Genomic DNA, 19,508 nt, shown 5'->3' with positions numbered 1-19,508 from the left:
TGGTGATGCTTCGATGATGGTTCCTCGGTGAAAAAAAATACGACACAGCACATGCCAAAGCCTAGCATGTGCTTCCGCAACTCTCAGTCTCGTCCGATGTTATACTAGGAATGAACTCTATATGCTTAGACTAGGAATGAACTCCGTATGCCTAAGTCAACCCACGAAACGAGCGTGCGAGCGGTCAGCCGGCCAGCGGGGTGGGATGCACAAGCTGGGGATCGGTCGGGTCCCCCTCTACGTGCTGCTGATCCTACTGCCACAACCCTCAGTCTGGTTCGATCTTAGACTGGGAATGCACTCTGTATGCCTAAGCCAACCGATGAAACGAGCGGGCGGGCCAGCACTACGTCGGCTAGAGAGGCGGGATGCGCAAGCCGTGGATCGATAGGGTGGTAGGTGCGTTTAGGCACATCTTCATATTTCTATGAGCCAATGCCATTTTTATGGCTTGTAAATTCATACAATAGTCCCTTAAGCCTTCACGTGAAGTTTCATGGCAAGAGGACTCGTTTTCTATTTTTCATGATTTTCAAAACTTTTTACGGTTCAAGATTTTTTAAAATTATTTCGGAAGGATTTTTGGCCCCAAACTTGGTAGACGTGATCCTTTATTTTTGTTGGCATGCATAAAAAAATTCAACCAAAAACTCAAAGTGTACAAGATTTTGTGACCATTTGAAAAAAGTGTCCCCATTTTAGACACTCTAATGGCTACTGGCAGCAAACATGTAAAATCTCAAATGCTCTTTAAGGGGGTGTGAGTTCTCGAGGTTTGATGAGGGATAAGGGGACAATATAAGGGCCAAGTACCAGCACCCATCGTACATCATGTGCGCACACCCTCCGACCCCCCCGATCGTCGGAACCCCAATGCCGTCGGTCAGGTTCTCCGGTAATGCCCCGACGATGGTGCCCAGAGGAAGAAAAATGCGGCACCAGCACATGCCCGAGCCCAGCATGTGCTGCCACAACCCTCTGTCTGGTCTGATCTTGGACTGGGAATGAAGTCCGTACGCCTAAGCCAACCGACGAAACGAGCGGGCGGGCAGGCGGACGGGCACTACGCCGGCCAGAGAGACGGGATGCGCAAGCCGTGGATCGATAGGGTGGTAGGTGGGTTTAGGCACATCTTCATATTTCTGCACGCCAATGCCATTTTTATGGCTTGTAAATTCATATAATGGTCCCTTAAGCCTTCACGTGAAGTTTCATGGCAAGGCGAATGGTTTCCTATTTTTCATGATTTTCGAAACTTTTAAGGGTTTGAGATTTTTAAAAAAATTTTCGGAATGATTTTTGGCCCCAAACATGGTAGACGTGATCCTTGTATTTTTGTTGGCATGCACAAAAAAATAAAGCTAAAAACTCAAAGTGTACAAGATTTTGTGGCCATTTGAAAAAAGTGTCCCCATTTCAGACACTTTAATGGCTACTGGCAACAAACTTGTAAAATCTCAAATGATCTTTAAGGGGTTGTGAGTTCTCGAGGTTTGATGGGGGATAAGGGGCCAATATAAGGGCCAAGTAACAGCACCCATCGCACATCATGTGTGCACACCCCCTGGGCCCCCTGATCGCCGTAACCCTAATACCGTCGGTCAGGTTCTCCGGCGATGCTCCGACAATGGTGCCCCGACGAAGAAAAATACGGCACCGACACATGCCCTAGCCCAGCATGTGCTGCCACAACTCTCGATCGGGTTCGATCTTAGACTGGGAATGAACTCCGTATGCTTAGACTGGCGTTGAACTCCGTATGCCTAAGCAACCCACAAAACGAGCGTGCGGGCGCTCAACCGACCAGAGGAGTGGGATGCGCAAGCCGGGGATCGATTGGGTCCCGCTATACGTGCTGCCAATCCTGCTGCCGCAACCCTCCGTCCGGTCCGATGTTAGACTGGGAATGAACTCCGTATGCCTAAGCCAACCGACAAAATGAACGGGCGTGTGGACGGGCCAATATAGGGGGGTGTGAGTTCTCGAGGTTTGATGAGAGATAGGGGGCCAATATAAGGGCCAAGTACCAGCACCCATCGCACATCATGTGTGTACACCCCCCCGGCCCCCCCGATCATCAGAACCCCAATGCCGTCGGTCAGGTTCTTCGGTAATGGCACCCCGACGAAGAAAAATGCGGCACCAGCACATGCCCGAGCCCAGCATGTGCTGCCGTAACCCTCGATCTGATCCGATCTTAGACTGGGAATGAACTCCGTATGCTTAGACTGGGAATGAACTCTGTATGCCTAAGTCAACCCACAAAATGAATGTGTGGGTGCTCAATCGGCCAGAGGGGCGGGATGCGCAAGCTGGGGATCGGCCGGGTCACCCTCTACGTGTCACCGATCTCGCTACCGCAACCCTTGGTCTTGTCCAATCTTAGACTGGGAATGAACTCCGTATGCCTAAGCCAATCGATGAAAAGAGAGAGTGGACGGGCAGGCAGGCACTACGCTGGCCAGAGAGACAAGATGCTCAAGCCGTGGATCGATAGGGTGGTAGGTAGTTTTAGGCACATCTTCATATTTCTGCATGCCAATGCCATTTTTATGGCTTGTAAATTCATACAATGGTCCCTTAATGAAGTTTCATGGCAAGACGACTCGTTCTCCATATTTCACGATTTTCAAAACTTTTTACGTTTCGAGATTTTTTAAAATTTTTTCGAAAGGATTTTTGGCCCCAAACTTGGTAGCCGTGATCCTTGTACTTTTGTTGGCATGCACAAAAACATTCAGCTAAAAACTCAAAGTGTACAAGATTTTGTGACCATTTGAAAAAAGTGTCCCCATTTCAGACATTTTAATGGCTACTGGCATCAAACCTGTAAAATCTCAAATGCTCTTTAAGGGGGTGTGAGTTCTCGAGGTTTGATGAGGGATAGGGGGCCAATATAAGGGCCAAGTACCAGCACCAATCACACATCACGTGCACATACCCCCCCTCGATACCCTCGATCGTCGGAACCGCAATGCCGTCGGTCAGGTTCTCCGACGATGGTGCCCCGACGAACAAAAATACGGCACCAGCACATGCCTGAGCCCAACATGTGCTGTCACAACGCTCAGTCTGGTCTGATCTTGGACTGGGAATGAACTTCGTATGCCTAAGTCAACCCACGAAATGAGCATGCAGGCGCTCAGCTGGCTAGAGAGGCGGGATGCGCAAGCCAGAGATCGGTCGAGTTCCCTTCTACGTGCTACCGATCTTGCTGCCACAACCTTCGATCTGGTCTGATCTTAGACTGGGAATGAACTCCGTATACCTAAGCCAACCGATGAAACGAGTGAGCGGGCGGGCGGGCATTACGCCGACCAAAGAGACGGGATGCGCAAGCCATGGATCGATAGGGTGGTAGGTGGGTTTAGGCACATCTTCTTATTTTTGCGTGCCAATGCCATTTTTATGGCTTGTAAATTCATACATTGGTCCCTTAAGCCTTCACATGAAGTTTAATGGCAAGACGACTCATTTTCTATTTTTCACGATTTTCAAAACTTTTTATGGTTCGGGATTTTTTAAATTTTTTTTGGAAGAAGTTTTGACCCCAAACTTGGTAGACGTGATTTTTGTATTTTTGTTGGCATGCACAAAAAAATTCAGCTAAAAACTCGAAGTGTAAAAGATTTTGTGACCATTTGAAAAAAGTGTCCCCATTTCAAACACTTTAATGGCCACTGGCAGCAAACCTGTAAAATCTCAAATGCCCTTTAAGGGGGTGTGAGTTGTTGAGGTTTGATGAGGGCTAGGGGGCCAATATAAGGTCCAAGTACCAGCACCCATCGCACATCTCGTGTGCACACCCCCCCGGCCCCCCGATCGCCAAAACCCTAATGCTGCCGGTCAGGTTCTCTGGCGATGCTCCGACGATGGTGCCCCGGCAAAGAAAAATGTGAAACCAGCACATGCCCGAGCTCAGAATGTGCTGTCACAGCCCTCGGTCTGGTTCGATCTTAGACTGGGAATGAACTCCATATGCTTAGACTGGGAATGAACTTCGTATGCCTAAGTCAACCCACGAAATGAGCGTGCGGGCGCTCAACCGGCCAGAGGGGCAGGATGCGCAAGCTAGGGATCAGCCGGGTCCTCCTCTACGTGCTGCCTATCCTGTTGCCGCAACCTTCGGTCTGGTCTGATCTTAGACTGGGAATGAACTCCGTATGCCTAAGCCAACCGACGAAACGAGCAGGCTGGTGGACGGGCGGGCAGGCACTACACTAGCCAGAGAGATAGGATGTGTAAGCCGTGGATCGATAGGGTGGTAGGTAGGTTTAGGCACACCTTCATATTTCTACGTGCCAATACCATTTTTATGGCTTGTAAATTCATACAATGGTCCCTTAAGCCTTCACATGAAGTTTCATGGCAAGACGACACGTTTTCTTTTTTTCACGATTTTTGAAACTTTTTACGATTTGGGATTTTTTCAAATTTTTTTGAAAGGAGTTTTTGCCCCAAAACTTGGTAGATGTGATCCTTTTATTTTTTTTGGCATGCACAAAAAAATTCAGCTAAAAACTCGAAGTGTACAAGAATTTGTGACCATTTGAAAAAAATGTTCTCATTTGAGACACTTTAATGGCTAGTGGCAGAAAACCTGCAAAATCTCAAATGCTCTTTAAGGGGGTGTGAGTTCTCAAGGTTTGATGAGGGATAGGGGGCCAATATAAGAGCCAAGTACCAGCATCAATCGCACATCATGTGCGCACACCCCCCCGGCCCCCTCGATCGCTGGAACCCTAATGCCACCGGTCAGGTTCTTCGACGATGCTCCGACGATGGTGCCCCGACGAAGAAAAATGCGGCACCAGCACATGCCCAAGCCTAGCATGTGCTGCCACAACCCTCAGTCTGATCTGCTCTTAGACTGGGTATAAACTCTGTATGCCTAAGCCAACCGACGAAACGAACGGGCAGGCGGGCGGTCGGGCACTACGCTGGCCAGAGAGATGGGATACGCAAGCCATGGATCGATAGGGTGGTAGGTGGGTTTAGGCACATCTTCATATTTCTACATGCCAATGCCATTTTTATGGGTTGTAAATTCATACAACGATCCCTTAAGCCTTCACGTGAAGTTTCATGTCAAGACGACTCGTTTTCTATTTTTCATGATTTTTGAAACTTTTTACGGTTCGGGATTTTTTTAAAATTTTTTCAAATAGAGTTTTGGTCCCAAACTTGGTAGACGTGATCCTTGTATTTTTCTTGGCTTGCACAAAAAAATTCAGCTAAAAACTCGAAGTGTACAAGATTTTGTGACCATTTGAAAAAAGTGTCCCCAATTCAAACACTTTAATTGCTACTGGCAGCAAACCTGTAAAATCTCAAATGCTCTTTAAGGGGGTGTGAGTTCTCAAGGTTTGATGAGGGATAGGGGGCCAATATGAGAGCCAAGTACCAGCACCCATCCCACATCATGTGCGCACACCCCCCCGGCCCCCCCGATCACCGAAAACCTAATGCCGTCGATCATGTTCTCCGGTGATGCTCCGACGATGGTGCCCCGGCGAAGAAGAATGCGGCACCAGCACATGCCCAAGCCCAGCATGTGCTGCTGCAACCCTCGATCCGGTCCGATCTTAGATTGGGAATGAACTCTGTATGCTTAGACTGGGAATGAACTCCGTATTCCTAAGTCAACCCACGAAAGGAGCGTGCGGGCGCTGAGCTGCCCAGAAGGGCGGGATGCGCAAGTTGGGGATCGGCCGGGTCCCCCTTTGCATGCTGCCAATCTTGCTGTTGCAACCCTCAGTCCGGTCTGATCTTAGACTAGGAATGAAATCCGTATGCCTAAGCCAACCGACGAAACGAGCGGGTAGGCGGGCGGGCACTACGCTGGCCAGAGAAACGGGATGCGCAAGCCGTGGATCGATAGGGTGGTAGGTGGGTTTGGGTACATCTTCATATTTCTGCATGCCAATGCCATTTTTATGGCTTGTAAATTCATAAAATGGTCCCTTAAGCCTTCACGTGAAGTTTCATGGCAAGACGACTTGTTTTCTATTTTTTAGGATTTTAGAAACTTTTTACGGTTCGAGAGTTTTTTAAAATTTTTTCAAATGGACTTTTGGCCCTAAACTTGGTAGATGTGATCCTTTTATTTTTTTTGGCATGCACAAAAAAATTCAGCTAAAAACTCAAAGTGTACAAGATTTTGTGACCATTTGAAAAAAGTGTCCCCATTTCAGACACTTTAATGGCTACTGGCAGCAAACCTGTAAAATCTCAAATGCCCTTTAAGGGGGTGTGAGTTCTCAAGGTTTGATGAGGGATAGGGGGCCAATATAAGGGCCAAGTACCAGCACCCATCGCACATCATGTGCGCACACCCCCCGGCCCCCCCGATCACCGAAACCCCAATGCCGCGGTAAGGTTCTCTGATGATGCTCTGGCAATTGTGCCCCGGTGAAGAAAAATACGGCACCAGCACATGCCCGAGCCCAGCATTTACTGCCGTAACCCTCGGTCTGATCCGATCTTACACTGGGAATGAACTCTATATGCTTAGACTGGGAATGAACTCCGTATGCCTAAGTCAAACCACGAAAAGAGCGTGCGGCTGCTCAACAGGCCAGAGGGGTGGGATGCGCAAGCCGGGGATCGGCCGGGTCCCCCTCTGCGTGCTGTCGATCCTGCTGCCACAACCCTCATTCGGTCTGATCTTAGACTGGGAATGAACTCCGTATGCCTAAGCCAACCGAAGGAACGAGCGGGCGGGCGGGAGGGTGGTAGGTGAGTTTAGGCACATCTTCATATTTTTGCGTGCCAATACCATTTTTATGGCTTGTAAATTCATACAATGGTCCCTTAACCTTCATGTGAAGTTTCATGGCAAGAGGACTCATTTTCTATTTTTCACGATTTTTGAAACTTTTTGCGGTTCGAGATTTTTTTAAATTTTTTCAGAAGGAGTTTTGGCCCCAAACTTGGTAGAGATGATCCTTATATTTTTGTTGGCATGCACAAAAAAATTCAGCTACAAACTCGAAGTGTACAAGGTTTTGTGACCATTTGAAAAAAGTGTGCCCATTTTATCACTTTAATGGCTACTAGCAACAAAACCTATAAAATCTCAAATATTCTTTAAGGGGGTGTGAGTTCTCGAGGTTTGATTAGGGATAGAGGGCCAATATAAGAGCCAAGTACCAGCACCCATCGCACATCATGTGCGCACACCCCCCCGGCCCCCTCGATCGCCAGAACCCCAATGCCGTCGGTCAGGTTCTCCGACGATGCTCCGACGATAGTGTCCCAGCGAAGAGAAATGAGGCGCCAGCACATTCCCAAGCCCAGCATGTGCTGCTGCAACACTCGGTCTGGTTCGATCTTAGACTGGAAATGAACTCCGTATCTTAGACTGGGAATGAACTCCGTATGCCTAAGTCAACCCACGGAACGAGCGTACAGGCGCTCAACCGGCCAGAGGGGCAGGATGCGTAAGTCGAGGATCGATCAGGTCCCCCTCTGTGTGCTGCCGATGCTACTGCCGCAACACTCAGTCTGATCTGATGTTAGACTGGGTATGAACTCCGTATGCCTAAGCCAACTGAGGAAACGAACGGGTGGGCGGGTGGGCGGGCGGGGACTACATTGGCCAGAGAGACGGGATGCGCAAGCCATGGATCGATAGGGTGGTTGGTGGGTTTAGGCACATCTTCATATTTCTGTGTGGCAATGCCATTTTTATGGCTTGTAAATCCATACAATGGTCCCTTAAGCCTTCACGTGAAGTTTCATGGCAAGATGACTCGTTTTCTATTTTTCATGATTTTCGAAACTTTTTGCGGTTCCAGATTTTTTAAAATTTTTTTAGGAGTTTTGGCCCCAAACTTGGTAGACGTGATCCTTGTATTTTTGTTGGCATGCACAAAAAAATTCAGCAAAAACTCGAAGTGTACAAGATTTTGTAACCATTTGAAAAAAATGTCCCCATTTCAGACACTTTAACGGCTCCTGCTAGCAAACCTGTAAAATCTCAAATGCTCCTTAAGGGGGTGTGAGTTCTCAAGGTTTGATGAGGGATAGGGGGCCAATATAAGGGCCAAGTACCAGCACCCATCGCACATCATGTGCGCACACCCCCCCGACCCCCCCGATCGCTGGAACCCCAATGCTGCCGGTCAGGTTCTGAAACGATGCTCCGACAATGGTGCCCCGGTGAAGAAAAATGCGGCACCAGCACATGCCCAAGCCCAGCATGTGCTGCCGCAACCCTTGGTCTGGTCTGATCTTAGACTGGGAATGAACTCCATATGCTTAGACTGGGAATGAACTCCGTATGCCTAAGTTAACCCATGAAACGAGCGTACGAGCGCTCAGCCGGCCAGAGGGGCGGGATGCGCAAGCCGGGGATCGATCGGGTCCCCCTCTGCGTGCTACCGATCTTGCTGCCACAACCCTCGGTCTGATCCAATCTTAGATTGGGAATGAACTCCGTATGCCTAAGCCAACCGATGAAACGAACGGGCGAGAGGGCGCGCGGGCACTGCCCCGGCCAGAGAGACGGGATGCGCGAGCCGTGGATCGATAGGGTGGTAGGTGGGTTTAGGTACATCTTCATATTTCTGCATGCCAATGCCATTCTTATGGCTTGTAAGTTCATACAATGGTCCCTTAAGCCTTCACGTGATGTTTCATGGCAAGACGACTCGTTTTCTATTTTTCACGATTTTTGAAACTTTTTACGGTTCGGGATTTTTTAAAATTTTTTCAGAAAACGTTTTGGCCCCAAACTTGGTAGACTTGATCCTTGTACTTTTTTTGGCATTCACAAAAACATTCAGCTAAAAATTCGAAGTGTACAAGATTTTGTGACCATTTGAACAAAGTGTCCCCATTTCAGACACTTTAATGGCTACTGGCAGCAAACCTGTAAAATCTGAAGTGCTTTTTAAGGGGGTGCGAGTTCTCGAGGCTTGATAAGGGATAGGGGGCCAATATAAGGGCCAAGTATCAGCACCCATTGCACATCATGTGCGCACACCCCCCCGGCCTCCTCGATCGTCGGAAACCCAATGCCGTCGGTCAGGTTCTCCGGTGATGCTCCGACGAAGGTGCCCCGGCAAAGAAAAATGCGGCACCAGCACATGTCTGTGCCTAGCATGTGCTGCCGAAACCCTCGGTCTGGTCTGATCTTAGACTGGGAATGAACTCCGTATGCCTAAGTCAACCCATGAAACGAACGTGCGAGCGCTCAGCCGGCCAGAGGGGCAGGATGCGCAAGCATGGGATCAATCGGGTCCCACTCTACGTCCTACTGATCTTGCTGCTGCAACCCTTATTCCAATCCAATCTTAGATAGGGAATGAACTCTGTATGCCTAAGCCAACCGACGAAACGAGCGGTCGGGAGGGCAGGCAGGCACTACACCGGCCAGAGAGACGGGATGCGCAAGCCGTGGATCGATAGGGTGGTAGGTGGGTTTAGGCACATTTTCATATTTCTGCATGCCAATGCCATTCTTATGGCCTGTAAATTCATACAATGGTCCCCTAAGCCTTCACGTTATGTTTCATGGCAAGACGACTCATTTTTTATTTTTCATGATTTTTGAAACTTTTTACGGTTCGAGATTTTTTTAAAATTTTTTCGAAAGGAGTTTTGGCCCCAAATTTGGAAGACGTGATCCTTCTATTTTTGTTGGTGCGCACAAAAAAATTCAGCTAAATACTCGAAGTGTACAAGATTTTGTGACCATTTGAAAAAAGAGTCCCCATTTCAGACACTTTAATGGCTACTGGCAGCAAACTTGTAAAATCTCAAATGCTGTTTAAGGAGGTGTGAGTTCTTGAGGTTTGAAGAGGGATAGGGGGCCAATATAAGGGCCAAGTACCAGCACCCATCGCACATCATGTGCGCACACCCCCCAGCCCCCCCGATCACCGGAACCCCAATGCCGTCGGTCAGGATCTCCGGTGATGCTCCGGTGATGGTGCCCTGACAAAGAAAAATGCGGCACCAGCACATGCCCGAGCCCAGCATGTCCTATCGTAACCCTCGGTCTGGTCCAATCTTAGACTGGGAATGAACTCCGTATGCTTAGACTGTGAATGAACTCCGTATGCCTAAGTCAACCCACGAAACGAGCGTGCGAGCGCTCAGCCGGCCAGAGGGGCGGGATGCGCAAGCCGGGGATCGGTTGGGACCTCCTCTGCATGCTGCCGATCCTACTACCACAAGCCTCGGTTCGGTCTGATCTTAGACTGGGAATGAACGCCGTATGCCTAAGCCAACCGATGAAACGAGCGGGCGGGCGGGCACTACGCCGGCCAGAGAGACGGGATGTGCAAGTCGTGAATCGATAGGGTGGTAGGTGGGTTTAGGCACATCTTCATATTTTTGCATGGAAATGATATTTTTATGGCTTGTAAATTCATACAATGGTCCCTTAAGCCTTCACGTGAAGTTTCATGGCAAGACGACTCGTTTTCTATTTTTAATGATTTTCGAAACCTTTGGCGGTTCAGGATTTTTTTAAAATTTTTTCGGAAGGAGTTTTGGCCCCAAACTTGGTAGACGTGATCCTTGTATTTTTGTTGGCATGCAAAAAAAAATCAGCTAAAAACTCGAAGTGTAAAAGATTTTGTCACCATGTGAAAAAAGTGTCCCTATTTCAGACACTTTAATGGCTACTGGAAGCAAACCTGTAAAATCTCAAATGCTCTTTTCAGGTGGTGTGAGTTCTTGAGGTTTGATGAGGGATAGGGGGCCAATATAAGGGCCAAGTACCAGCACCCATCGCACATCATGTGCGCACATCCCCTGGCCCCCCCAATTGCTGAAACCCCAATGCCGCCAGTCAGGTTCTCCGGTGATGGTGCCCCGACAAAGAAAAATGCGGCACCAGCACATGCCCGAGCCCAGCATGTGCTGCCGCAACCCTCGGTCTGGTCCAATCTTAGACTGTGAATGAACACTGTATGCCTAAGCCAACCGACGAAACGAGTGAGCGGGCGGGCAGGCACTACGCTGGCCAGAGAGACGGGATGCGCAAGCCGTCGAACGATAGGGTGGTAGGTGGGTTTAGGCACATCTTCATATTTCTCCATCCCAATTCCATTTTTATGGCTTGTAAAATCATACAATGGTCCCTTAAGCCTTCACGTGAAGTTTCATGGCAAGATGACTCGTTTTCTATTTTTCACGGTTTTTGAAACTTTTTGTGGTTCGAGATTTTTTAAAATTTTTTCGGAAGGATTTTGGCCCCAAACTTGGTAGTCATGATCCATGTATTTTTGTTGGCATGCACAATAAAATTCAGCTAAAAACTCGAAGTGTACAAGATTTTGTGACCATTTGAAAAAAGTGTCTCCATTTCAGACACTTTAATGGCTATTGGCTGCAAACCTGTAAAATCTCAAATGCTCTTTAAGGGGGTGTGAGTTCTCGAGGTTTGATGAGGGATAGGGGGCCAATATAAGGGCCAAGTACCACCACCCATCGCACATCAAGTGCGCACACCCCCCGGCCACCCTAATCGTCGGAACCCCAATGTCGTCGGTCAGGTTCTCCGACGATGGTGCCTTGACGAAGAAAAATGCGGCACCAGCACATGCCCGAGCCCAACATGTGCTGTCGTAACCCTCGGTCCGGTCCGATCTTAGATTGGGAATGAACTCCGTATGCTTAGACTGGGAATGAACTCCGTATGCCTAAGTTAACCCATGAAACGAGCGTGCGGGCGCTCAGCCGGCTAGAGGGGCGACATGCGCAAGCTGGGGATCGACCGGGTCTGACTCTCCGTGCTGCCAATCCTGCTACTAGAACCGTCGGTCTGGTCGGATGTTAGACTGCAAACGAACTCCGTATGCCTAAGCCAACTGACGAAACGAGCGGACGGGCGAATGGGCGGTCACTACGCCGGCCAGAGAGACGAGATGCGCAAGCCGTGGATCGATAAGGTGGTAGGTGGGTTTATAGACATCATCCTATTTCTGTGTGCCAATGCCATTTTTATGGCTTGTAAATTCATACAATCGTCCTTTGAGCCTTCACGTGAAGTGTCATGGCAAGACGACTCGTTTTTTATTTTTCATGATTTTTGAAACTTTTTGGGGTTCGGGATTTTTTAAAATTTTTTTGGAAACAGTTTTGGCCCCAAACTTTTTAGACGTGATCCTTGTATTTTTGTTGGCACGCACAAAAAAATTCAGCTAAAAACTCGAAGTGTACAAGATTTTGTGACCATTTGAAAAAAATGTCTCCATTTCAGACACTTTAATGGCTACTGGCAGCAAACCTGTAAAATCTCGAATGCTCTTTAAGGGGGTGTGAGTTCTCGAGGTTTGATGAGAGATAGGGGGCCAATATAAGGGCCAAGTGCCACCACCCATCGCACATCAGGTGCGCACACCCCCGACCCCCCTAATCATCGGAACCTCAATGCCGTCGGTCAGGTTCTCCGACGATAGTGCCTCGACGAAGAAAAATGCGGCACCAGCACATGCCCGAGCCCAACATGTGCTGTCGCAACCCTCGGTCCGGTTCGATCTTAGATTGGGAATGAATTTCGTATGCTTAGACTGGGAATGAACTCCGTATGCCTAAGTTAACCCACGGAACGAGCGTGCGGCCACTCAGTCGGCCAGAGGGACGAGATGCGCAAGTCGGGGATCGACCGGGTCTGACTCTCCGTGCTGCCGATCCTGCTGCCACAACCCTCGGATCGGTCGAATGTTAGACTGTGAATGAACTCCGTATGCCTAAGCCAACTGACGAAACGAGCGGACGGGCGGACGGGCGATCACTACGCCGGCCAGAGAGATAAGATGCGCAAGCCGTGGATCGATAAGGTGGTAGCTGGGTTTAGGGACATCTTCATATTTCTGCATGCCAATGCTATTTTTATGGCTTGTAAATTCATACAATGGTACCTTAAGCCATCATGTGAAGTTTCATGGCAAGACGACTCGTTTTCTATTTTTCACGATTTTCAAAACTTTTTACGGTTCGGGATTTTTTTAAATTTTTTCAGAAGGAGTTTTCGCATCAAAAGTGGTAGACATGATCCTTGTATTTTTTTTGGCATGCACAAAAAAATTCAGCTAAAAGCTCGAGGTGTACAACATTTTGTGACCATTTGAAAAAAGTATCCCCATTTCAGACACTTTAATGGCTACTGGCAGCAAACCTATAAAATCTCAAATGCTCTCTAAGGTGGTGTGAGTTTTCGAGGTTTGATGAGGGATAGGGGGCCAATATAAGGGCCAAGTACCAGCACCCATCCCACATCATGTGCGCACACCCCCCCGGCCCCCCGATCACCGGAACCCCAATGCCGTCGGTCAGGTTCTCCGGCGATGCTCCGGTGATGGTGCCTCGACGAAGAAAAAGGTGGCACCAGTAAATGCCCAAGCCTAGCATGTGCTATCGCAACCCTCGGTCCGGTCCGATCTTAGACTGGCAATGAACTCCATATGCTTAGACTGGGAATGAACTCCGTATGCCTTAGTCAACCCACGAAACGAGCGTGCGGGCGCTCAGCCGGCCAGAGCGGCGGGATGCGCAAGCCGAAGATCGACTGTGTCCTCCACTGTGTGCTATCGATCCTGCTACTGTAACCCTCAGTCCGATCTGATCTTAGACAAGGAATGAACTCTGTATGCCTAAGCCAATCGACGAAACGAGTGGACGGGCGGACAGTCGGTCACTACGCCGGCCAGAGAGACGGGATGCGCAAGTCGTGGATCGATAGGGTGGTAGGTGCGTTTAGGCACATCTTCATATTTCTGCATGCCAATGCCATTTTTATGGCTTATAAATTCATACAATTGTCCCTTAAGCCTTCACGTGAAGTTTCATGGCAAGACGACTCGTTTTTTATTTTTCATGATTTTTGAAACTTTTTACGGTTCAGGATATTTTAACATTTTTTCGGAAGGCATTTCAGCCCCAAACTAGGTAGACGTGATCCTTGTATTTTTTTTCGTATTCACAAAAATATTTAGCTAAAAACTTGTGCTGTACAAGATTTTGTGACCATTTGAAAAAAGTGTCCCCATTTCAGACACTTTAATGGCTACTGGCAGCAAACCTGTAAAATCTCAAATGCTCTTTAAGGGGGTGTGAGTTCTCAAGGTTTGATGAGGGATAGGGGGCCAACATAAGGGCCAAGTACCAGCACCCATCGCACATCATGTGCGAACACCCCCCGGCCCCACTAATCGCCGTAACCGCAATGCCATCTGTCAGGTTCTCCTGCGATGCTCCGGCGATGGTGCCCCGACAAGAAAAATGTGGCACCAGCACATACCAGAACCCAGCATGTGCTGTCGCAACCCTCGATCCGTTCCGATCTTTAACTGGGAATGAAGTCCGCATGCTTAGACTGGGAATGAACTCCGTATGCCTATATCAACCCACGAAACAAGCGTGCGGACGCTCAGCCTGCTAGAGGGGCGGGATGCACAATTCGAGGATCGACCGTGTCCCCCTCTGTGTGCTACCGATCCTGCTGCCACAATTCTTGGTCTGGTCTAATCTTAGACTGGGAATGAACTCCGTATGCCTAAGCCAACCAACAAAACGAGTGGGCGGGCGAGCGGGCGGGCACTACGTCGGCCAGAGAGACAGGATGCGCAAGCCGTGGATCGATAGGGTGGTAGGTGGGTTTAGGCACATCTTCATATTTCTGCATGTCAATGCCATTTTTATGGCTTGTAAATTCATACAATGGTCCCTTAAGCCTTCACGTGAAGTTTCATGGCAAGAGGACTCGTTTTCTATTTTTTACGATTTTTAAAACTTTTTACGGTTCGGGATTTTTTAAAACTTTTTCGGAAGGTGATTTGGCCTCAAACTTGGTAGACGTGATCCTTGTATTTTTCTTGGCATGCATAAAAAAATTTGGCTAAAAACTCGAAGTGTACAAGATTTTGTGACCATTTGAAAAAAATGTCCACATTTCAGACACTTTAATGGCTACTGGTAGGAAACCTGTAAAATATCAAATGCTCTTTAAGGGGGTGTGAGTTCTTGAGGTTTGATGAGGGATAAGGGGCCAATATAAGGGCCAAGTACCAGCAACCACCGCACATCATGTGCGCACACCCCCCCCGGCCGCCCCGATCGCTGGAGCCCCAATGCCGTCGGTCATGTTCTCCGACGATGCTCCGACGATGGTGCCCCGACGAAAAAAAATGCAGCACCAGCACATGCCCGAGCCCAGCATGTGCTGTCGCAACCCTCGGTCCGATCCGATCTTAGACTGGGAATGAACTCCGTATGCTTAGGCTGGGATTGAACTCCGTATGCCTAAGTCAACTCACGAAACGAACGTGCGGGTGCTCAGCCGACCAGAGGGGTGGGATGCGCAAGCCGGGGATCGGCCAGGTCCCCCTTTGCGTCCTGCCAATCCTGCTGCCACAACCCTCAGTTCGATCTGATCTTAGACTGGGAATGAACTCCGTATGCCTAAGCCAATCGACGAAACAAGCGGGCGGGCGGGCGGCCGGGCGGGCGGCCGGGCACTACGCCTGCCAGATAGACAGGATGTGCAAGCCGTGGATTGATAGGGTGGTAGGTGGGTTTAGGCACATCTTCATATTTCTGCATGCCAATGCCATTTTCATGGCTTGTAAATTCATGCAATGGTCCCTTAAGCCTTCACGTGAAGTTTCATGGCTAGACCACTCGTTTTCTATTTTTCACGATTTTTGAAACTTTTTACGGCTCGGGATTTTTTAAAATTTTTTCGAAAGGAGTTTTGGCCCCAAACTTTTTAGACGTGATCCTTGTATTTTTGTCGAAATGCACAAAACAATTCAGCTAAAAACTCGAAGTGTACATGATTTTCTGACCATTTGAAAAAAGAGTCCCCATTTCAGACGCTTTAATGGCTACTGGCAGCAAACCTGTAAAATCTCAAATGCACTTTAAGAGGGTGTGAGTTCTTGAGGTTTGATGAGGGATAGGGGGCCAATATAAGGGCCAAGTACCAGCACCCATCGCACATCATGTGCGCACACCCCCCCGGCCCCTCGATCGCCGGAACCCCAATACCGTGGTCAGGTTCCCCGGTGATGCTTCGGCGATGGTGCTCTGACGAAAAAAACCGCAGCACCAGCACATACCGGAGCCCAACATGTGCTGTCGCAATCCTCGATCCGGTCTGATCTTAGACTGGGAATGAACTCCGTATGCTTAAACTGGGAATGAACTCTGTATGCGTAAGTCAACCAACGAAACGAGCGTGCGGGCGCTCAGTCGGCCAGAGGGGTGGGATGCGCAAGCCAGGGTTCGGTCGGGTCCCCCTCTACATGCTGCTGATCCTGCTACCACATCCCTCAGTTTGGCCTGATCTTAGACTGGGAATGAACTCCGTATGCCTAAGCCAATCGACGAAACGAGCGGGCGGGCGAGCAGGAACTACGGCGGCCAGAGAGATGGGATGCGCAGGCCGTGGATCGATAGGGTCGTAGGTGGGTTTAGGCACATCTTCATATTTCTGCATCCCAATGCCATTTTTATGGCTTGTAAATTCATACAACCGTCCCTTAAGCCTTCACGTGAAGTTTCATGGCAACACGACTGGTTTTCTATTTTTCACAATTTTTGAAACTTTTTGTGGTTCGAGATTTTTTAAAATTTTTTCGGAAGGAGTTTTGGCTCCAAACTTGGTAGGCGTGATCCTTGTATTCTTGTTGGCATGCACAAAAAAATTCAGCTGAAAACTCGAAGTGTACAAGATTTTGTGACCATTTGAAAAAGGTGTCCCCATTTCAGACACTTTAATGGCTACTGGCAGCAAACCTGTAAAATCTCAAATGCTCTTTAAAGGGGTGTGAGTTCTCGAGGTTTGATGAGGGATAGGGGGCCAATATAAGGGCCAAGTACCAGCACCCATCGCACATCATGTGCCCACACCCCCCAGCCCCCCCGATCGCCAAAACCCCAATGCTGCCGGTCAGGCTCTCTGGCGATGGTGCCCCGACGAAGAAAAATGCAGAACCAGCACATGCCCGAGCCCAGCATGTGCTGCCGCAACCCTTGGCCTGGTCCGATCTTAGACTGTGAATAAACTCCGCATGCATAAGCCAACAGACGAAACGAGCGGGCAGACGGTCGGGCGGGTGCTATGCCGACCAGAGAGACAGGATGCGCAAGCCGTGGATCGACAGGGTTGTAGGTGGGTTTAGGAATATCTTCATATTTTTGCATACTGATGCCATTTTTATGGCTTGCAAAATCATACAATGGTCCCTTAAGCCTTCACGTGAAGTTTCATGGCAAGACGACTCATTTTTTATTTTTCATGATTTTTGAAACTTTTTTTGGTTCGGGATTTTTTAAAATTTTTTTGGAAAGAGTTTTGGCCCCGAACTTGGTAGACGTGATCCTTGTATTTTTGTTTGCATGCACAAAAAAATTCAGCTAAAAACTCGAAGTGTACAAGATTTTGTGACCATTTGAAAAAAGTGTGTTCCCATTTCAGACACTTTAATGGCTACTGGTAGCAAACCTGTAAAATCTCAAATGCTCTTTAAGTGATGTGAGTTCTCGAGGTTTGATGAGGGATAGGGGGCCAATATAAGGTCCAAGTACCAGCACCCATCGCACATCATGTGCGCACACCCCCCCGGCCCCCCTGATCATCGGAACCCTAATGCCACCAGTTAGGTTCTCCGGCGATGCTCCGACGATGGTGCCCCGACGAAGTAAAATGCGGCACCAGCACATGCCTGAGCCTAGCATGTGCTGTCACAACCCTCAGTCTGATTCGATCTTAGACTGGGAATGAACTCCGTATGCTTAGACTAGGAATGAACTCTGTATGCCTAAGTCAACCCACGAAATGAGCATGCGGGTGCTCAACCGGCCAGAGGGGCAGGATTCACAAGCCGGGGATCGACCTGGTCCCCATCTGTGTGCTGCCAATCCTACTACCGCAACCCTCGATCCGGTCTGATCTTAGACTGGGAATGAACTCCGTATGCCTAAGCCAACTGACAAAACGAATGGGCGGGTGGGCGGGAGGGCACTACGTCGGCCAGAGAAATGGGATGTGCAAGCCGTGGATCGATAGGGTGGTAGGTGGGTTTAGGCACATCTTGATATTTTTGCATGCCAATGACATTTTTATGGCTTGTAAATTCATAAAATGGTCCCTTAAGCCTTCACGTGAAGTTTCATGGAAAGACGACTCGTTTTTTATTTTTCATGATTTTGGAAACTTTTTGAGTTCAAGATTTTTTAAAATTTTTTCGAAAGGATTTTTGGCCCCAAACTTGGTAGACATGATCCTCGTATTTTTCTTGGCATGCACAAAAAAATTCAGCTAAAAACTCGAAGTGTACAAGATTTCGTGGCCATTAGAAAAAAGTGCCCCAATTTCAAACATTTTAATGGCTACTGGCAGCAAACCTGTAAAATCTCAAATGCTCTTTAAGGGGGTGTGAGTTCTCAAGATTTTGATGAGGGATAGGGGGCCAATATAATGGCCAAGTACCAGCACCCATCGCACATCATGTGCGCACACCCCCCCGCCCCCCCGATAGCCAGAACCCTAATGCCGCCGGTCAGGTTCTCAGGCGATGGTGCCCCGACAAAGAAAAATACGACACCAGCACATGCCCGAGCCCAGCATGTGCTGTCGTAACCCTCGGTCTGGTTCGATCTTAGACTAGTAATGAACTTCGTATGCTTAGACTGGGAATGAACTCTATATGCCTAAGTTAACCCACGAAATAAGCGTGCGGGCACTCAGCCGGCCAGAGGGGTGGGATGTGCAAGCCGAGGATCAGCCGGGTCACCCTCTGCGTGCTGCCGATCCTGCTGCGACAACTCTTGGTCCAGTCCAATCTTAGACTGGGAATGAACTTCGTATGCCTAAGCCAACCGATGAAATGAGTGGGCGGGCGGGCACTACGCCGGCCAGAGAGATGGGATGCGCAAGCCGTGGATTTATAGGGTGGTAGGTGGGCACATCTTCATATTTCTGCATGCCAATGCCATTTTTATGGTTTGTAAATTCATACAATGGTCCCTTAAGCCTTCACGTGAAGTTTGATGGCAAGACGACCCGTTTTCTATTTTTTACGATTTTCAAAACTTTTTACGGTTTGAGATTTTTTTAAATTTTTTTGAAAGGAGTTTTGGCCCCAAACTTGGTAGACATGATCCTCGTATTTTGCTGGCATGCACAAAAAAATTCAGCTAAAAACTCGAAGTACGCAAGATTTTCTGGCCATTTGAAAAATGTGTCCCCATTTCAGACACTTTAATGGCTACTGGCATCAAACCTGTAAAATCTCAAATGCTCTTTAAGGGGGTGCGAGTTCTCGTGGTTTGATGAGGGATAGGGGGCCAATATAATGGCCAAGTACCAGCACCCATCGCACATCATGTGCGCACACCCCCCGCCCCCCCGATAGCCAGAACCCTAATGCCGCCGGTCAGGTTCTCCGGCGATGGTGCCCCGACAAAGAAAAATACGACACCAGCACATGCCCGAGCCCAGCATGTGCTGTTGGAACCCTCGGTCTGGTTCGATCTTAGACTGGTAA

The sequence above is a fragment of the Durio zibethinus genome, chromosome 9 (genome assembly GCF_047325235.1).
Source record: "Durio zibethinus cultivar Kanyao isolate XHJ-2024 chromosome 9, ASM4732523v1, whole genome shotgun sequence".
Taxonomy (NCBI): Eukaryota; Viridiplantae; Streptophyta; class Magnoliopsida; order Malvales; family Malvaceae; genus Durio; species Durio zibethinus.
The sequence above is the reverse complement of the archived record's forward strand: the minus strand, read 5'-3'. Positions refer to the sequence as shown.